The following is a 16,879-nucleotide window of genomic DNA, read 5'->3' as shown; positions in this document are numbered from 1 at the left end:
ATATATGATCATCAGAAAAAAATGAGAGTATGTAGAAAAGCAAAAGAGAAGAAGAGGTTAATACCATCCACATTGTTTATGCCAGAGGGAACCGCCAATAATGCTTGGAATGTGTTTTTCCTGACTTTTTGTATATACACACTCCCATTCCCACAGGTTTTTTTAAAAAGAGGAATTTGTACATACCTGTTCCCTTTTCTTTTTTTTTTTTTACCTTTACTTTTTCCATGCAAGCTAAAGTAAGAGGGAAATTCCTGCATCTCGGTGTTCTGAGCTATAGAGCCCACCTTCTGACGGCCGTGCTCTGCTGACGAGTATGTAGGCGTTCCTTGTGACTGTTCTGGTTATAAACACTCTGATGGACATCCCTGGATTTTTGTGTTATTGCCTGAGAACCTCTTTAGAAGGCTTTTAACCTTTTGCACTCGGATGTCGAGTGTGACTCGACACGGTTAGCATCGGTAGCAGGAATCGAGAAAAAAGCAAGCGAGTGCAAAGGGTTAAAGATTTTGTAAGTGCCTGTTGCCAAACCGGCCTCACAGAGCCACGTTTGGTCATACACGGAGGTGTTTTCCCATGCATGGATCTGTCCACCCGTCCTGCTGTCCATCCACACAGTCTGGACGGGACTGCGGATCACGCACCCATTAAGGAAAACGTCTTCTATGTGTCTGAGCCCATTGCTGATGGTGGCTGGGTCCCAAGTTCACTGCTTTCTCAGGGCAAAGACAATCCAAGAACAGCCAGCCTTCGTGGAGGGCGTCCTGTGTGCTAGGCTTTGGGGGGTCGTACTTGCATTGTGTCGTTCCTCCGCACCTCACCGATGGAAATGAGACACGAAGAGGCTCAGGGCCTCGGCCCCCAAGGCCACGCTGCTGGGGAGGGGCGGAGCCGGAAACCCAGATGGAGAGAAAGCACGTTTCGTGCCGAGGCTGTGGCCGTCTGAGGTTGTCCGAGTAGATACAGCAGAACTCCCTGTCCCCAAGTTGTCACTTTAGGCGGGTGTTTGTCATCCCGGGCTGCTGCTCTCGCCGCCCGCCCGTTTCCTCCCCTCCTGCTTTGTAGCCGCCCCACAGCCTACGTTCTGCTACTTTGTCAACCTTGAAAGGTGCATCTCCGCATTTTGGGGACTTGGGGTTTAGACATGAACTCCAGGAGGAGGCCCTAGAACCGGGTGGATCGACGGGGACAGGGTTTCAGGCAGAAAGGACAGCAGGGGCGGTGGCGTGGAGGCAGGGGAGGATGAGGTGTTTGGATGACGGGTGGGGTAGGGTTCGGGCCGCACGTGGAGGAAGGCGAGGGCAGTGAAGGAAGCGGAGGCGGTGCTGTGCAGGGCCTCCTACCTGTTCTCCAGGTGCAGCCCGGACAGCAGCAGCACCGGGGGCCTTGGTGGAAATACAGAGTACCAGGCCCCAGCCCAGACCTGCTGCGTCAGGACCTCTGGGTGGGGCCCAGCCCTCCGAGGTCCAAGGCGCCTTCTGAGTGACTCTGATGCTTGCTTAGGTTTGAGAGCTACTGTTTCAGGGGGTGGGGACCCAGTGGCGCTTTTCCCAGGGGAGAGACACGTATTGTGTGTTTTAGAAAGAAATCACGCTGGTGGGAGCAAGAGGAAAAGCATTGAGGCTGACAAGGAAGTGGTAAGGATGGACGCGGCCAGAAGCCCAGGGATGTGGGAACGTCAGTGGGTCAGGAGAGGCTCCAGAGGAAGGGTCATTTGAACTGGGTCTTGAAGGATGCATAGGAGTTCTCCCGAGGGAAAAGCGAAGGAAGAGAGGGCTAAGGAGAGGGACAGACGGCTGCCCAGCGTCCTGGGCCCTCCCCAGCCATGTCGTCCAGGACAGACTTTCCCCAAGGATTAACTCACTTTCTCCCAGGATTTGTAATCTTAGCACAGTCCTTCAGTGGTTTCTTGGGACCACTTCTGCTTTGGAATATCAAATGGTACAAAGGCGGGGGGGGGGGGCCCCCAAATTATTCTAGACCAGTGTCACCCCATCGACACATAATGTGAGCCACATATGTAATTATACATGTTCTAATGGCCACATTAAAAAGAGCAAAAATAAACCGGTGAAATTAATTTAAATAATATAATTTACTTAACCCAGTATACAAAAATGTCATTGGCATGTAAAAATTATGAATGACATAATTTACTTTTTTTTTTTTTCATTCTAAGCCTTCAAATCCAGTGTGTGTTTTACACTAATAGCACATCTCAATGCAGGAGCTAAATTTTAATCAGAAATCTTTGTTTATTCATTCATCCATTCCTTACCCAAGGACATGCTTAGAGAGAGAAAGGGGGAGAGGAGAGAGAGAAACATCGGTCGGTTGCCTCCCATACGTGCCCTGCCCAGGAATCGAACTGGCAACCTTTTGGTGCACAAGATGACGTTCAACCAACGCAGCCACTCGGGCCGGGCAGAAATCTATATTTAGATGCCACGAAATTTACAGTGGTCATAAAATTGATCTATAATTAGATGTCATAAAATTTATAGTTGACAAAAGTGATTCATCTCCCCGGTGGTTCCAACATTCTTAACCGTTTCCCAGTAACAGAAGCTCGTGTCAGGTTTCAAATAAGTTAATTAAAAGTGAATAAAATGATCAATTTTCGACGCAGGCCCATTTCAAGGGCTCAGGAGCCACAGGTGGTTCGTGGCTGCCGTAGGGGCAGGGCAGGCGGCGCAGCTCGGGATGCGCACCCAGGCCCGGAAAGGGAGCGAGCGCTGGAACCCGGGGCTGACCTCGCAAATCTGCCCCCAGCACCCCCGGCCTCCGGCCCCCGGCCCCCGGCCCCCAGCCCCCAGCCCCCAGCCCGACTCTGGTCTCTGGGAAAGTCTGGCAAGGGCTGGTGCTTTGTCCTACATGTGTTGTGGGAGTGAGAGTGGCATGTATGGTACATGTTTCACAGTCCGCCCTCTGAGAACAGCCCTGGTTGATAGCATCTGCCAGTTTCTGAGCTGTAAGTGTCCCTCAGGCTGCAGAGGCGATGTCGCTCAGAGTGGGAAGGGGGTACCCTCCTTGATGGCCTGTTTCAAGACGGTAGGTGTAAGTCACTCCAAGGGTATCGGTGACAGGGGACTGTGGTAAATCATTAGGAGAGTGATGTGGTTCTGAGTATTGATCATCTTTGTATTTAATATGATTTTAAAAACGAAACTTCATTTGTAATAACGGCTGTATTTAACAACCGGCTTACAAAAATCCCTGAAGATTTCACATTGGCTCTCACAGGCCGGGGACCGATGTTTCCGGAGGCCAGGGACCCAGATGGGGGCGGGGCGGGGGGAGCGTGGGCTGGCCCAGAGGGCTGCTGCTGGGTGTCACACAGCCAGCCCCGCCTTTGCAAAACGAGCCAGCTGGGTTCCAGAGAGGGTCTGGGGTTTACCCAAGGTCACGCAGCAAATTCGTCACAAGGCCAGAGGCACAGAGGTCCTCAGCGGCCGTGCAGGACAGGCCTACTCGTGTACACTGCCCGAAGGACGCCCCTCCACAGCTCGCTGTGTTAGGAAAGAACGTCTAAGCCTGCAGGAAGTTCTTACTTATTGTTTTCTTGGTTAATCCTCACCCGAGGATGTGTTTTCCACTGACTTTTAGAGAGAGTAGAAGGGAGGGGGGCGGGAGAGAGAGACAGAGAGACAGAGACAGGCACAGGGATATCAATTGGTTGCCTCCCGGACACACCTGGATTGAACCTGCAACCCAGGGACGTGCCCTTGACCAGGAACTGAACCCAAGACCCTTCATGTGCGGGCCGATGCCCTACCACTGAGCCACACTGGCCAGTGCCCTACAGAAAGTTTTTATAAGAACTTATCTGAGCCACCAGGCCTTTTGCTCAGTTTTTCCTCTTGCCCCCCTGCTCCCCGGTCTGTGCTTTCAAAGGGGGCTCCATGCTGAGGTTGGGGACTCCGTGCTGAGGTTGGGGACTCGGTGCTGAGGTTGGGGACTCGGTGCTGAGGTTGGGGACTCGGTGCTGAGGTTGGGGGCTCCACACTGATATTACCTAAAGCAGGGGCGGGGACCCTTTTTTCTGCCAAGGGCCATTTGGATATTTGTGGACACCCTTCGAGGGCCGTGCAAAATTGTCACCTTAAAAATTAGCCGGCTATAGTTGGTCAAACATTTCCTTCACTCATGCCTTAAGCCTTGGCAGGGCCAGACCAAATGATTTCCTGGGCCCTAGATGGCCCGAGGGCCGGACGTCCCCCACCCCTGGAAGCCGCAGGGAAAATGGTGGAAAATCCACCGAGTCCATTGCCGGAAAGAGCAGTTTATGGCTTTGTTCATTTCTGAAGGTCCCAAGTTGGCGGCGTCATGCCGTATCTCGCGAGGGCCGTCTATCCCTGAGTCTTGGCTAAACTCCCGAGGCTTAACCTATTGGCCTCACAAGTATTGGGCAGTTGCATCGCCCGTCCGCCCTCATAGGATAGTCATCGGTGTGTCCTCTTAGGCGGAGTGAACAGGAAGGGGAAGGACCTCACCACCCAGCTCCATTCATCCAATCACAGGAGCCGGGCTGAGCTTCAGCAGCAGCGGAAATGCCAAGCGGCCATGCCAGCATCAGCAGGTGGCCCGTTAGTGCAGTAACCAATGTTCCTGCTTACCGCCGGAGCCTCCGCTCCCAGAACGGAGCTGTGTGTGGACTGCCACCAAACATCCAGTATGTGTCTTGATATAATAAGTTTGGCCATAATTATCTCTCTTGTTAATACCAGTGTTGAACCATTTTGAAAAATGTAAGTTGAACATCTCTTAGATTAAGTTCTATTAGTATTGTAAATGTCCTCAAATATTGGTCATTCATGGACAGAATAAATAAAACACTGCATTACCATAAAAAAGAGATTTGCCCTGGCCAGTGTTGCTTAGTGGTTAGAGTGTTGGCCCCCCCCCCCCCCCACACACACACACAAAAGGGTCATGGGTTCAATTCCTGGTCAAGGGCATGTACCTGGGTTGCAGGCCCGATTCCTGGCTCTGGTTGGGAGGCAACCAGTCGATGTGTCTCTCCCACATCGATGTTTTCTCTCTCCCATCTCTCCTTCCCCTCTACTCTCTCTAAAAAAAAAAAATATAAAAATCAATAGAAAAAATACCCTCAGGTGAGGATTAACCAAAACAAAAAAATCAACAAACAAAAAAGAAATTTATCTGAGCCAAAATTTTGAGGACATGCCCCAAAGCAAGAGAGATCAAGGGATTGAGAAAAATGCTGGGGAGAAGGGCAGTTTTACAGCTTATTTTATCTGTTAGAATCCAAGGAGAGAACCTCAGGAAGGTGCACGAAATCCACTGGTCGCAGAGTAAGGAGGCAGAGAAAGCCAAGCGGGGGAACCTCTAGGCCTGGACATAAAGCGATTGGAGGAACGCATTCTTCTTGTGCATTGGTGGGTGCAGGTGGTTAATAATGAACCGTCACCACACCTAGCGACGGTGTGCGGGGAACAAGGCAACACTGAGGGGTTCTGTGGTCTCATGCCCTGCGCCTTCGAGGGGCCTAGAAAAGAAAATTGCTCTGACATTTCCCCGATGTCATCCTAGATGCACACGAACAGTGGACAGAGCTCACCGAAGGTGAGGCTGACCTGTGCTAAGGGACGTGACTAAGGCCTGGGACGTGACTGCCGCCAGGACCTGCCCTGCCAGGAATTTGTGGCCGGGCCCTCCGGTGCGGTCTGAGCGTGGGAGGCCTCCGCGCAGCCTGCTGAGCCTGTGGGCCTGCTCTGGTGCCCCTTTTGCTCCCGTGTCCTCACCCGGTCCCTGGCACCCAGGCTGGTCACCGCCTGCCGGCCTCACCTCCGGCCTCTTCTCCAGCTCTCCGGGGTCACGTGCGGCGACACCCCCAGGCAGCCCTCCCTGCTGGCGTCTCCGCCTTTCCCCAGGCTTCACTGTGAGCATGTCACCCCCACAGGAAGCAGGGGGGTGAGTGAGGGAAGGCCTGCCCTGGAGATGTGCACAGGTCAAAAGCCCCAACTTCAGGAAGTTTCTCTGCCCAGGAATCTCTTTGTTGGCGACCAAACAACAGCAAAGCAGGGACTCCATGGAATGCCCTCCCGCCACCCCCCCCCCCCCCCATGAATGTACTGGTTTTGGTGCTGAATAGCCACCGTCTTCATTAATATAAAGACGTGGTAGGGCTGTCTCTCCCAAACCTCATTCATTCTGCTGTCTCTCTAATGGTTAATGTACTTTCTTCTAAATAAAGAAATTATGTATGTATTTCACTTTAATCCTCACCTGAGGATATTTTTCCGTTAATTTTTAGAGAAAGTGGAAGAGAGAGGGAAAGACAGAGAGAAATATCGATGTGAGAGAAACACATCGATTGGTTGCCTGGACCAGGGCCTCCTGGGCTGGGGAGGAGCCTGCAACCAAGGTACGTGCCCTTGACCAGAATCGAACCCGGCACCCTTCGGTCCACAGGCTGATGCTCTATCCACTGAGCCAAACTGGCTAGGGCAAGAAATGTTTTATTTAAAAGAAAACTATTTTTAATTAAAAGAAAACGTTAGTCTGACAACCCTAAATGGAAAACTAGGACCCACTTGCCCTACAAAGAAATAAATGACACCAGTCCGGTTAGTTCTCGCCCCGCCCCTTCGCCTTCAGCCTGAGCACCGAGCTCGCTCGCCTCCGCCCACCAGGTGCCACTGGATGCCGCCTCCCCGCTCAGTGGTGACAGCCAAAGCTGTCTCCAGGTGTTGCCAGGTGTCCCCGGGGGGGGGGGCGGGGGGCAGAATTGCCCCGGGGTGAGAACCATAGGTCTCTGCCACTCAGCCGTTGCTGTTGGGGGTGGGAGGGCGTCTCTCAGGCCAGGCCCCCGCCCCCCCCCCCCGCGCCCCCCCTACCCTGTGAGTGAACCTGAGAGCAGGGTGCAGACTGGTGATCTCGGGCCAGGTGGGGCCCACGGACACGTTTTGTTGGGCGTGTGTGATGCTTTTATAAATTTGTCGCTAGCGTTTGCCAGGAGATGTCACACAGAGTTCTGGCCTCTGCCTGTTCTTGGACAGCCAGGCGACCTTCCTGCGTGGCCACAGTTGCCTGGCCTGAGCTGCAGCCGCCCCTCGACGTGTGCCCCCCAGCGAGCCTCAGGCCTCACCACGCCCTATCGCACCCTGAGACCGGGGGCTGCTTGCCATTGGGGGGGGGGCGCGGCTTTTCTTAAAGGAGAATTGCGAGCAAGTGTTTCCCATCCCAGGTCTCTGTCAGAACCGAAGAAAGGAAAGGTAACCGAGTTCCCCGAAGTGTGTGCGGGGACACTGTTTCCATCAGCACAGCCTGCCTCGCTGCCCTGACGCTGCGGGCCTGTGACGCCAGGCCCCCTGGCCCAGGGAGTCGAAAAGTAGGCTTGTGAGGGGTCTGTGAGCTTCCTGGACACGTGTACCACGCTGCGTGTGTGTGCGTGTGTGTGCGTGTGTGAGGCCCTGACGGAGTGGCCGTGGGCCTTTTGGGGTGTGGCTTCTTATCGGAAAGTGAACATTTAGGAAAGAGGAAGAGCAGGTCCCGGGTCACAGCAGGGTATGGGCGGGCGGGCCCGCTGGCCACACATGTCCATGTGACCGCATGTCACCCCCCAGGGTTTCTGTGCTTGTCCCCGGGGGCTCGGAAGCCAGCTCTGGGCCACTGACAGAGATTGCATCTCCGCCCGGAAGAGGCCGGCACTGGGAAGAGGCTGGCGGTAGAAAGCAGCCGGCAAGCCCGGCCGGCGTGGCTCCGTGGGTGAGCGTCAGCCTGTGAGCCAGGAGGTCACGGTTTGATTCCCGGTCAGGGCACGTGCCCGGGTTGCGGGCTTGATCCCTGGTGGGGGGGTGTGTAGGAGGCAGCCCATCCCTTCTTCTCTTTGAAATCAATTAAAAACATTTTTTAAATAAATAAATTAAAAAAAAAAAGTAGCCGGCAACACGGTGTGCAGTGTGAAAACCCCGTGTGCAGATGGGACGCTGGGCGGGAGCCAGGAGACCCGCGCTCTCCCCAGATCTGGGGCTCACTGGCTGGCTGACCCCGGGCACAGTGACCCCGCCCGCTGCAGACGGTGGCCCCGGCTGGGAGCAGGCGGAGACCCACAGATGTGACAGGCAGGCTGGGTGACCTGGGGTGTGCCTGGGACCCTGCCGTCGGAGTGGCCGCACTGGGGTCTCCATGTCACGTTCACAGGAGCAGGGTGACTCTGTGGTCCGGCCACGTTCCCAAGCATCTCCGCGTGGGTTTAGTGAGCCTCCTGACCCCGTCCCCAGTGTCACCTGGCACACTCCTCCTGCTGTCACTCACATCCCAGTTGCTCACCACCTAGGAGGCAGGCCCTGCAGGTACACCCACTTGACAGGTGGGTAGACTGAGGCTCGGATCTCTGAGCGTGTCTCAGAGTTGTTCCGTTCGTGTCAGGAGAATGGGAGCCAGGCTGAGTGAATGCCTTATTTACCCAGATGTATTGGTTCCTTGGAGGCCTGTGCCCTCAGGGAATGAGTCGAGCCGTGCTGGGGGCTGCCCTAGGGGTGCAAAAGGCACGAACACCCACCCTGAGCCCCTTCCTGGCCCCGCTGCCACACCCGTATCTCCACAGCGTCACCCCCTCCATCTCTTCCCCATCAAATCCCACTCGTCCCTCAGGGACCCTGTCAGCTGCCACAAACCTGGAACCGCTGAAGCTGAAAACACCATCTCCTTGCAGCGTGTGTCTGCAGTTCCGTGACCCTGCTCATCCCTATGGGTCCGAGTCCATCTCCTGCCCCCTCCCCGGGTCCTGTCCCTCAGGGCAGCGGAGGGGCCAGCTCGAGCCTCGGCACAGCTGGCTGTGGGGAATGGTGGCTGGACAGACACGCGCAAACCGATCAAAAATGTGCGGCCACAGAGCTGCCCAGGGGCCGAAAGGTCAGTCTGCATCTCCCTGGAATCTGGTCTCAACCCTGACCGCGGTGTTGGCTGGGAGGTGGCGCGGTGAGGACATGGGGATGACGGTGAGGACACGGGGATGGCGGCGAGGACACGGGCGTGGCGGTGAGGACACGGGGATGGCGGCGAGGACACGGAGGACACGGGGATCGCGGTGAGGACATGGGGATGGCGGTGAGGACACCGAGGACACAGGGATGGCGGTGAGGACACAGGGATGGCGGCGAGGACACGGGGCGGGGGGGGGGGGTGGCGGCGAGGACACGGGGGGGGGGGTGGCATTGAGGACACGGGGATGGTGGCGATTGCCAGGATGATGGCAGCGACTCTGCCTGTCGTGCTCAGGCTCAGTGTCCCCTCTGGCTAGGGGTCCCCTCTGGCTAGGGGTGTCTGTTGTGTTTACACACGCTGTCCCCCGAGACCCTCAGGATAGGAATGTGTTGTCCCCAGGTCACAGGTGAGGACATGGAGGCTCAGAGGTTAAGCACGTGCCCACAGTCACCAGGGGCAGCATTTGGACATGAGGTCGGCCAGTGGTCGGCAAACTCATTAGTCAGCAGAGCCAAATATCAACAGGACCACGATTGAAATTTCTTTTGAGAGCCAAATTTTTTTTTTTTTTTTTTTTTTTTGAGAGCCAAATTTTTTAAACTTAAACTTCTTCTAATGCCACTTCTTCAACATAGACTCGCCCAGGCCGTGGTGTTTTGTGGAAGAGCCACACTCAAGGGGCCAAAGAGCCGCATGTGGCTCACGAGCCGCAGTTTGCCGACCATGGAGGTAGGGGATGCTGACCCAGAGCCAGTGCTCCAGCCTCTGGGGAGACAGTGTCAGAGGAGGCAGGCAGCTGAATTTGAATCGCCTCAGGGCCACCCCAGAGATGCCCTGGGACTTGGGCCCTCCTTTCCCGTGGCGGGTGCTCAGCTCACATAGGCCCAGGGGAGCCCAGTGCCTGCCCCAGGCTTTCTGTGCCCATGTGGGCAGGGTGGGCGGGGGGCGGGGGATGCGGAACCAGGCCAGCGTTCCTGGGCAGCCGGTGGGTGTGGGCCACGCTCAATGGCCACATTGTTGGGACTGGAGCTCGGAGGCACGGAGGTCCAGGACTCCTCCTCCAGGGAAGGCTGCTGAGAGGCGGGGGCATTCGGTGCTGACCGCTGTGTGTTTTGGTGACTGGCTCCGACTCCTTCCTGCGGGCCTCTGTTGAGTAGCCCGGAGCCTGTCTCCCGGGCTGATGGGGGGGCAGTGCTCTCTGGGGGCAGGCCTGGGGCGGACTGCAGCAGGTGCCGGCTCCCCCAGGAAGAAGCAGGCCCAGAGGGAAGGGCTCCGCCCCAGGCTGCACGCCTGTGTCCTCGTGCCTTGGAGCCAGGGTGACCTGGGTGACCTGGGTTTGTCGCTTAGAAGCTGAGCGGCTTTGGGGGAGCCCTTTCCCCACCAAACCTGAGTTTGCCCCACAACGGCTCACAGGGGTGCATAAGGAAGCGCTCAGAGAGTGCTGAGCATGGGGCCAGGCCCCCTTCAGTGCTCAGCGATGGCCGCCACGGCCTGTCTCGTGGGGGACGAGGAGGGGGGGCAGGCTTGCCGTGCCTGGCTGTCTGCAGAATCTGACCGTCAGCTCTGTGAGTCAGCTTCTGGCTGTTTTGCCCTGATTTCTGAGCATCTTAAGGTCACTGAAACGTTGCATTCATATTCATTCATTCATTCATTCATTCATCCACCCGTCCATCACACACTTATTGGTCATGTCCTGGGTCCCAGGCTCTGAGAGTGGGTGTGCATGGACTTTTATAAATACAAACTGCCCAGTCAGTGATAAAGTGACTTCAGTCACCTGGAACCCTACAATGTCCTTGTTGCAAATGACTTTACAGCCGTGGGAAGCTTCCTGTTCCAGGTGGGGAAACTGAGGCTCCAGCAGGAAAGGGGCTGTGACCGGCTCGCAGAAGGACGGTGGCAGATCCGGGACCTTGTCCAGACCCCCCGGCTGCGCTTACTTCATTTAGTTCCAGGAGCGCTGCCCGCGTTGACTTACTGAGCACCTTCCGGTCCCCAGTGCCCCTGCGGCTTCAGGAAAGGCCGGGAGGGACCCGCCCCAGAGCACATGCGGGTCGCCAGGATGCTGACGCCTCACCGCCGGCTTGGCCGTGCCTCAGTGGCCTCTCGGGGACCGTGGCTGTGGCATTGGCTGACCCAGTTCTGCCGCGTGGCCCTGCGGCCTGTGGCCCGGAAAGCTTCATGTCTGGACCCTGTGGGTGGCCGCAGGGCGCTGTTATCTGGGCCGGGACATCCCGGCTCCCTTATCTCCGGGCGAGCGAGCTCCCTTGGTATGTGTGAGCTGGTCAGGGCCGGCGGGGTTGCAGGAAGGAGGCGGAGGGGCCCTTGCCGTCACCACCCAGGGGCTGTGTGCGACTCCAGCACTCTGCTTCCTCCTTGAGCCACAAGGAAGGCACGAGGGGGTCACTAGGTCCCTTTCATCAGGCAGAGGCCGGAGCCCGGGCTTGGCACCCATATAGGCCCAGGTCAGATCCCGGCTCTGCCGTGTAGCATTCGTGTAACCTTTTGAGCCTCAGTTTCCCCGTCTGTAAAATAGGAGCAGAGTGTCACCAAAAGCTGACAGTAACCTGTGACGTTTCTCAAGCAGTGACTTCCTGGGTGCCGGGTGCTGTCCTCGTGCCCGGAACACATTGTCCTGTTTCATCCTCACACCAAACCCCATGGGGTACAGGCAGTTTTTAGGATTCCCACCTCACATGGTGCGTGTGAGAGAATCCATGCAAAGCATGTGGCGTGGGGCCTGGCCCAGGGTTAAATGTCACGGGTGGGGAAACGGAGGCTGACCCGGGCGAAGCCCCCTGGCCACTGCTTACCGCGTGAGGAGGAGGAGGAGGGCCTGGAGCGAGGCCAGAGGCGGACAGCTGCCGCGTGGGGCTCCGTGTGTGACAGAAGGTGGACGCCAGCCGGGCGCAGCACCGGGGAGCCAGCGTTCAGTCCTGCAGGGTCCGTCTGGTAGAGAGGAGAGACGTGACGTTCTGGGGCGCCCCGTGCTGAGGGGTGTTGAGCTGGGTCCTCCTCTGCACGCTCCAGAGGAGGGTTAGAGGGACCTGTCCCAGGGCGCGGGGCGGAGCGCGTGCTTCGTGAATGGAGCTGTGTGCACAGTGCTTAGTCCCCGTGGCTGCTGCAGTGCAGGTCCGGGCAGGAGCCTGGGGAACCCACAGACGAATGAATGAATGAATGAATGAATGAATGAAGGAAGGAAGGAATGATCGGAGTGGTGATGTGGCCGCCGGGATCCCGCGGCCAGGCCCTGCCCCTCAGGCTGCACTGACAGCTGCTCAGTCTAAAGGGCGGGGCCGGAGGCAAACACAGGTTTCCAGTTTCCTTTGGCCTCCGGCCGAGAGGAAAGCCAGGGAGTGCGGGCTGCCGCCTGTCTGCCGTCCGTCCCCCGTCCGTCCCCGTCCGTCCCCCGTCCGGCATGTAAGAGCGTGTCTGTGGGCCGGGGTCTCCAGGGACACAGAGCTCCGAGGGCCGGGGTCTGACACGTGGTCTGGCCGAGCTCAGGCCGGCCCGCCTCGTTGTTTTTTCCAAGATGCTCCTTGAAAAGCTCCATCTGTTTCAATCTGCTTTGTTTCCTAATGCAAATCCCTAAAGCCTCTTTGCCGCTGCCCAGGGCTTCTCGAACCACCGCTGGGGAAGGCTCAGCGGGGTGATCGCGGCTCTTGCCCCGGCCCCTCGCTCTTGGGTCAGCGGCGAGAAGTGAGGGGAGCGGCGATGAGGAAGCTGAGCTGTTTAATAAGGAGCAGAGAGACGGTCATCGGCCAGTGTGTCTCCAGGAGTCCTCTCTGCCCGCTGCGTTGCGTTGTGTTAGCGGGAGGAGGGGTGTGCCCGGCCAGGCCTTTGTGAACTCCTGTGAGCGGTGGTTCTCAGAGTGTGGCCCGGGGACCGGCAGCCGCACCCCTGGGTCATTGTTAGAAACACAGATTCGTGGGCTCCACCCCAGACCCACCATAGCAGAAACTCCGGGTGGGACCCATCCGTGTGTGTGTTTTTAAAAATTTATTTAATACTAGTGTTCCCGTTGCAGGAAAAATCCTGCAATAGGGTTTCCTGCTGCACTCTACCCCGCCCCGCCTCCGCTCCTCCCTTGTCCCCCGGCCCGCCTTCTCCGCCAGCCCACCCCACTCTCCTTCCTTCTCCCCCGGCCCTGCCTCTGCTCCTCCCTTCTCCTCCCCCCGGCTTGCTTGCTTCTCCGCAGCTTTGCTCCCTTCAGCATCTCTTGGCTTCTTTCTAAGCTGTCTTGATATGCAAATTAGCCGCCATCTTTGTTGGGGTAATTTGCATAGTCGTCCTGATTGGTTGGTGGGCGTGGCTTGGGCGTAGCAAAGGTGCAGTCAATTTGCATATTTGTCTATTATTAGGTAGGATTTTTATTGATTTCAGAGAGGAAGGGAGGGGAGAGAGAGAGAGAGAGAGGAGAGAGAGAGAGAGAGAGAGAGAGAGAGAGAAACATCAGTGATGAGACAGAATCATTGATCGGCGGCCTCCTGCACGCCCCACACTGGGGATCAAGCCTGCAACCCGGGCAGGTGCCCTGACTAGGAATCGAATAGTGACCTCCTGGTTCACAGGTCGATGCTCGTCCACTGAGCCACGCGGGCCGGCCCGCCTGTGGTTTAACAAGCCCCCCAGGTGGTCCTGATGCCGGCCCAGGGTTCAGAGCCCCTGGTGCAGGGCCTTCAGCGGGTCCCACCTGGGAAAGTCGCACTTGCCCCCCGGGAGGGCGTCCTTGTCCTCCTCTCGGTGCCCTCATTCAGCCTCGGGATCTCTTGCCAAATGTGTGCGACCGGACACTTTCTGTAACGAGTGCCAGGAAAGCGTCAGCGCAGACTAACCTGAACAACAGGGGACATGCACTGGCCTGCTGTCCTATTTGAAAAGTCCGGAGGGAGGTCAGGCTTGAGGGGAGCTGGAGCAGGGCTGTCACCCCGTGATTCTCTCTGCCCGCCTCTTTGTACCAGCTGTGTCTTCACACTGGCTTCCCTCTGGTTGCAAGGTGGCTGCCTGCACCCATCAGGGCCACGCGCTTCCTAGTCTCCTCCAGAGGGAGACATCACGGCATCCCACAACACCACGCAGAACTCGCCAGCTCGGCCCTGGCTGGTGTGGCTCAGTGGATAGAGCATCAGCCTGGGGGCTCGATTCTGGTCAAGGGCACATGCCTGGGTTGTGGGCTCGATCCCCAGTGGGGGGGGGCGTGCAGGAGGCAGCCGATCAATGATTCTCTTTCATCATTGATGTTTCTCTCTCTCTCCCTGCCTCTCCGAAATCAATAAAAATATATTTAACAAAAAAACAAACAAACAAACCAAAAACCTCACCAGCTTTGCTGTGATCAGACCAGCCCCGAACCAGCCGTCAGGGCAAAGGCAGAGAACCCCCCTGATGGGGGTGAGGGGCGGCCCATCCCGCTCTCATGGCTGTTTCAGGAAGGGAAAGGGTTGCTGTTTGCCCCAAACCCACTGCTCCCTGCTTTCCCAGCTCCCAGGTAGCACATCCGGGGTCTCCCTGCAGCAGGAACCGGCCTGCAGCATCCCTTGTTCGAACCCTTCGGTGCCTCTCCCCAGCCACACACACAGGGCTCTCCGTAGGGTTCGCGCCTGGGGATGTTCCAGTTCCAGGTCACCTTTGCAGCCTGTCCCTTCCCATCCTTCCTGCCCCGTGGGACACTTCCCCCTCCCCCTTCCCTCACTCCCCCTCCCCCTTCTACATGCCTCCAGGCGGCCCTGCCTCTGCACTTGCTGTGTTCTGCCTGGAATGTTGTTGTCTTTCTTCACCTGGTACATTTGCCCTTCAGAAACCAGTCCAGGTGTCTCCTCCTCCGGGCAGCCCTCCAGGGTAGCTCCAGGCCTGGTTACCACTTCACCCATGGGCTTCTGTGAAATGCATCACCACGTGCCTGTACCGTGCCTGTACCGCTCCCCTCTGTGTCTGCCTCTGCCGGTGGCCTTGGGGCAGGGGCCTGTCTGATTTGTCCGAGATCACCAGTCCCCAGGTTTGTCACAGACTAGCAGCCCAGATAGTGTTTGTTGACTGAATACTACTTTTATGGCCCCGCTGAGCCTAGTAATCCAGGGCCGCGGGTAGGCCCTGAGGGATAATTGTCCGTGGGTTGAGCTGCTCACAAGCCTCCCTTCTCCAGGTCCCGAGAAAACCCCGAGCCACACGCTGCTGGCCGCCCTCTTGAGGGAGCAGGAAGCACCAGCCTCCGTGGGGTCGAGGAGTCGGTCCTTGGTACCAGGAGCCGTTGGAGTTGGGGCTTGCGGAGGGCTCAGAGGAGCCTCCTTTTATCCCAGGACGCGGCGGGCACGGCGGCCGGGCTTTCATTACAGGCATCCCGCCCCTCAGATGAACACACGCATCGGCAACCTGGGGTTATGTTAAGCGTGTTCTTTCCAAGTTTAAAAAAAAAAGTGCACTTCTAATATAAAATTTTATTTTAAAAAAATATATATTTTTTTCATTGATTTCAGAGAGGAAGGGAGAGGGAGAATCATTGATCGGCTGCCTCCTGCACGCCCCCTACTGGGGATGGAGCCCAAAAGCCGGGCATGTGCCCTTGACCGGAATCGAACCCAGGACCCTTCCGTCCACAGGCCGACACTCCATCCACTGAGCCAAACTGGCCAGGGCTCTGATATAAAAATTTATAACATGTTCATTGACTAGAATGTGGAGAATACAAGTACAGACCCCTTGTAATCCTTCCCTGGGTATTGATATGTGTGCTTTCTCTCTCTTTTCTAAGCATGCATATTGAGTAACTTCCCAAGGCATTAAGATGACTATTTTATTTATTATTACTTACTGCGGTTATTACTTTGCTCATCAAATCCCCTGCATTTCTGAGAGTCCTGGCCCTGAGGCGCGGAGAGGTAGGTGTTAGGACCCGTGTAACGGGCCCGGCCAGTGGCTCGGTCGGTTGAGCATCGTCCTGTGCACGAAGGGGTTGCGGGTGGGGGTCCTGGTCAGGGCACGTGCCCGGGCTGGGGGCTGGGTCCCCAGGGCGGTGTGTCGGGGGAGGGGCAGCCTGTCGATGCTTCACTCCCGCTTCGATGTTTCCCTTTCCCTTCCACTCTCTCTAAAAAAAGAAAAAAAAATTGTGTTTTTTTTTTAAAGATTCATCTAATGGTACTCACTGAGAACAAAGTCATGAAAGGGTCATTTTTTTGTGCATCACTACAAAAGGCACGAAGCCTTGAAACATTTAAAACTAACAGGAGGGAAAAAAACCACTTTCAAAAAAAGAAGAGCCCTGGCCGGTGTGGCTCAGTGGATAGAGCGTCGGCCTGCGGACTGGAAGGTCCCAGGTTCGATTCCGGTCAAGGGCATGTACCTTGGTTCCGGGCACATCCCCAGTAGGAGGTGTGCAGGAGGCAGCTGGTCGATGTTTCTCTCTCATCGATGTTTCTAACTCTCTATCCCTCTCCCTTCCTCTCTGTGAAAAATCAATAAAATAAAAAAGAAAGTATAACTTATTAAAAAAAAAGAAGAAAAAGCGACCCATTTTGCTGGCAGTTTACGAAAAGGTTGACAGAACTTGACTCTGACACACGCCCTGGTTCCGAGCGGCACTGCGGGGTCAGAAAGCTTCGAACTTTGTACGTGCGGGTGAGAGGGCAGCGATTTCCTAAAAGCATGTGTCGCGGTCCGCGCACAAGTTGCGGAACAGCGTGGGTTCAGTCCTGGCCCGCGGCCGAGAGTTGGTGCCTTTGTCTATGGGAGTAACACAAAGCTAAGCTCGGGGCGTCCCGGCAGCCCAGGCGCAGAAGTGAAAGAAGAAAGGGGAAGCGGCAGGGGTCACGGAGCGCCGAAGAGGAAGCGGACCAGGCCGGTGGGAGCTGGGCTTTCCTGGCGGCACCGGGGGAGGGCGTGGTGTGCGGGCCGTTCCCCTGAACCAGGGGGAACCGCGGGGGTTGCCGCTTCC

General features: G+C 56.7%; 1 protein-coding gene across 1 annotated transcript in view; it reads left to right on the top strand.

The window, feature by feature from the left end:
- The window catches only part of STK10 (serine/threonine kinase 10), an 81,043-nt gene that overhangs the window by 22,017 nt on the left and 42,147 nt on the right, over window positions 1–16,879 (top strand). The window lies entirely within an intron of this gene.

This window comes from Eptesicus fuscus, chromosome 6 (genome assembly GCF_027574615.1).
Source record: "Eptesicus fuscus isolate TK198812 chromosome 6, DD_ASM_mEF_20220401, whole genome shotgun sequence".
NCBI lineage: Eukaryota > Metazoa > Chordata > Mammalia > Chiroptera > Vespertilionidae > Eptesicus > Eptesicus fuscus.
This window is presented reverse-complemented; position numbering and strand designations above follow the sequence as displayed.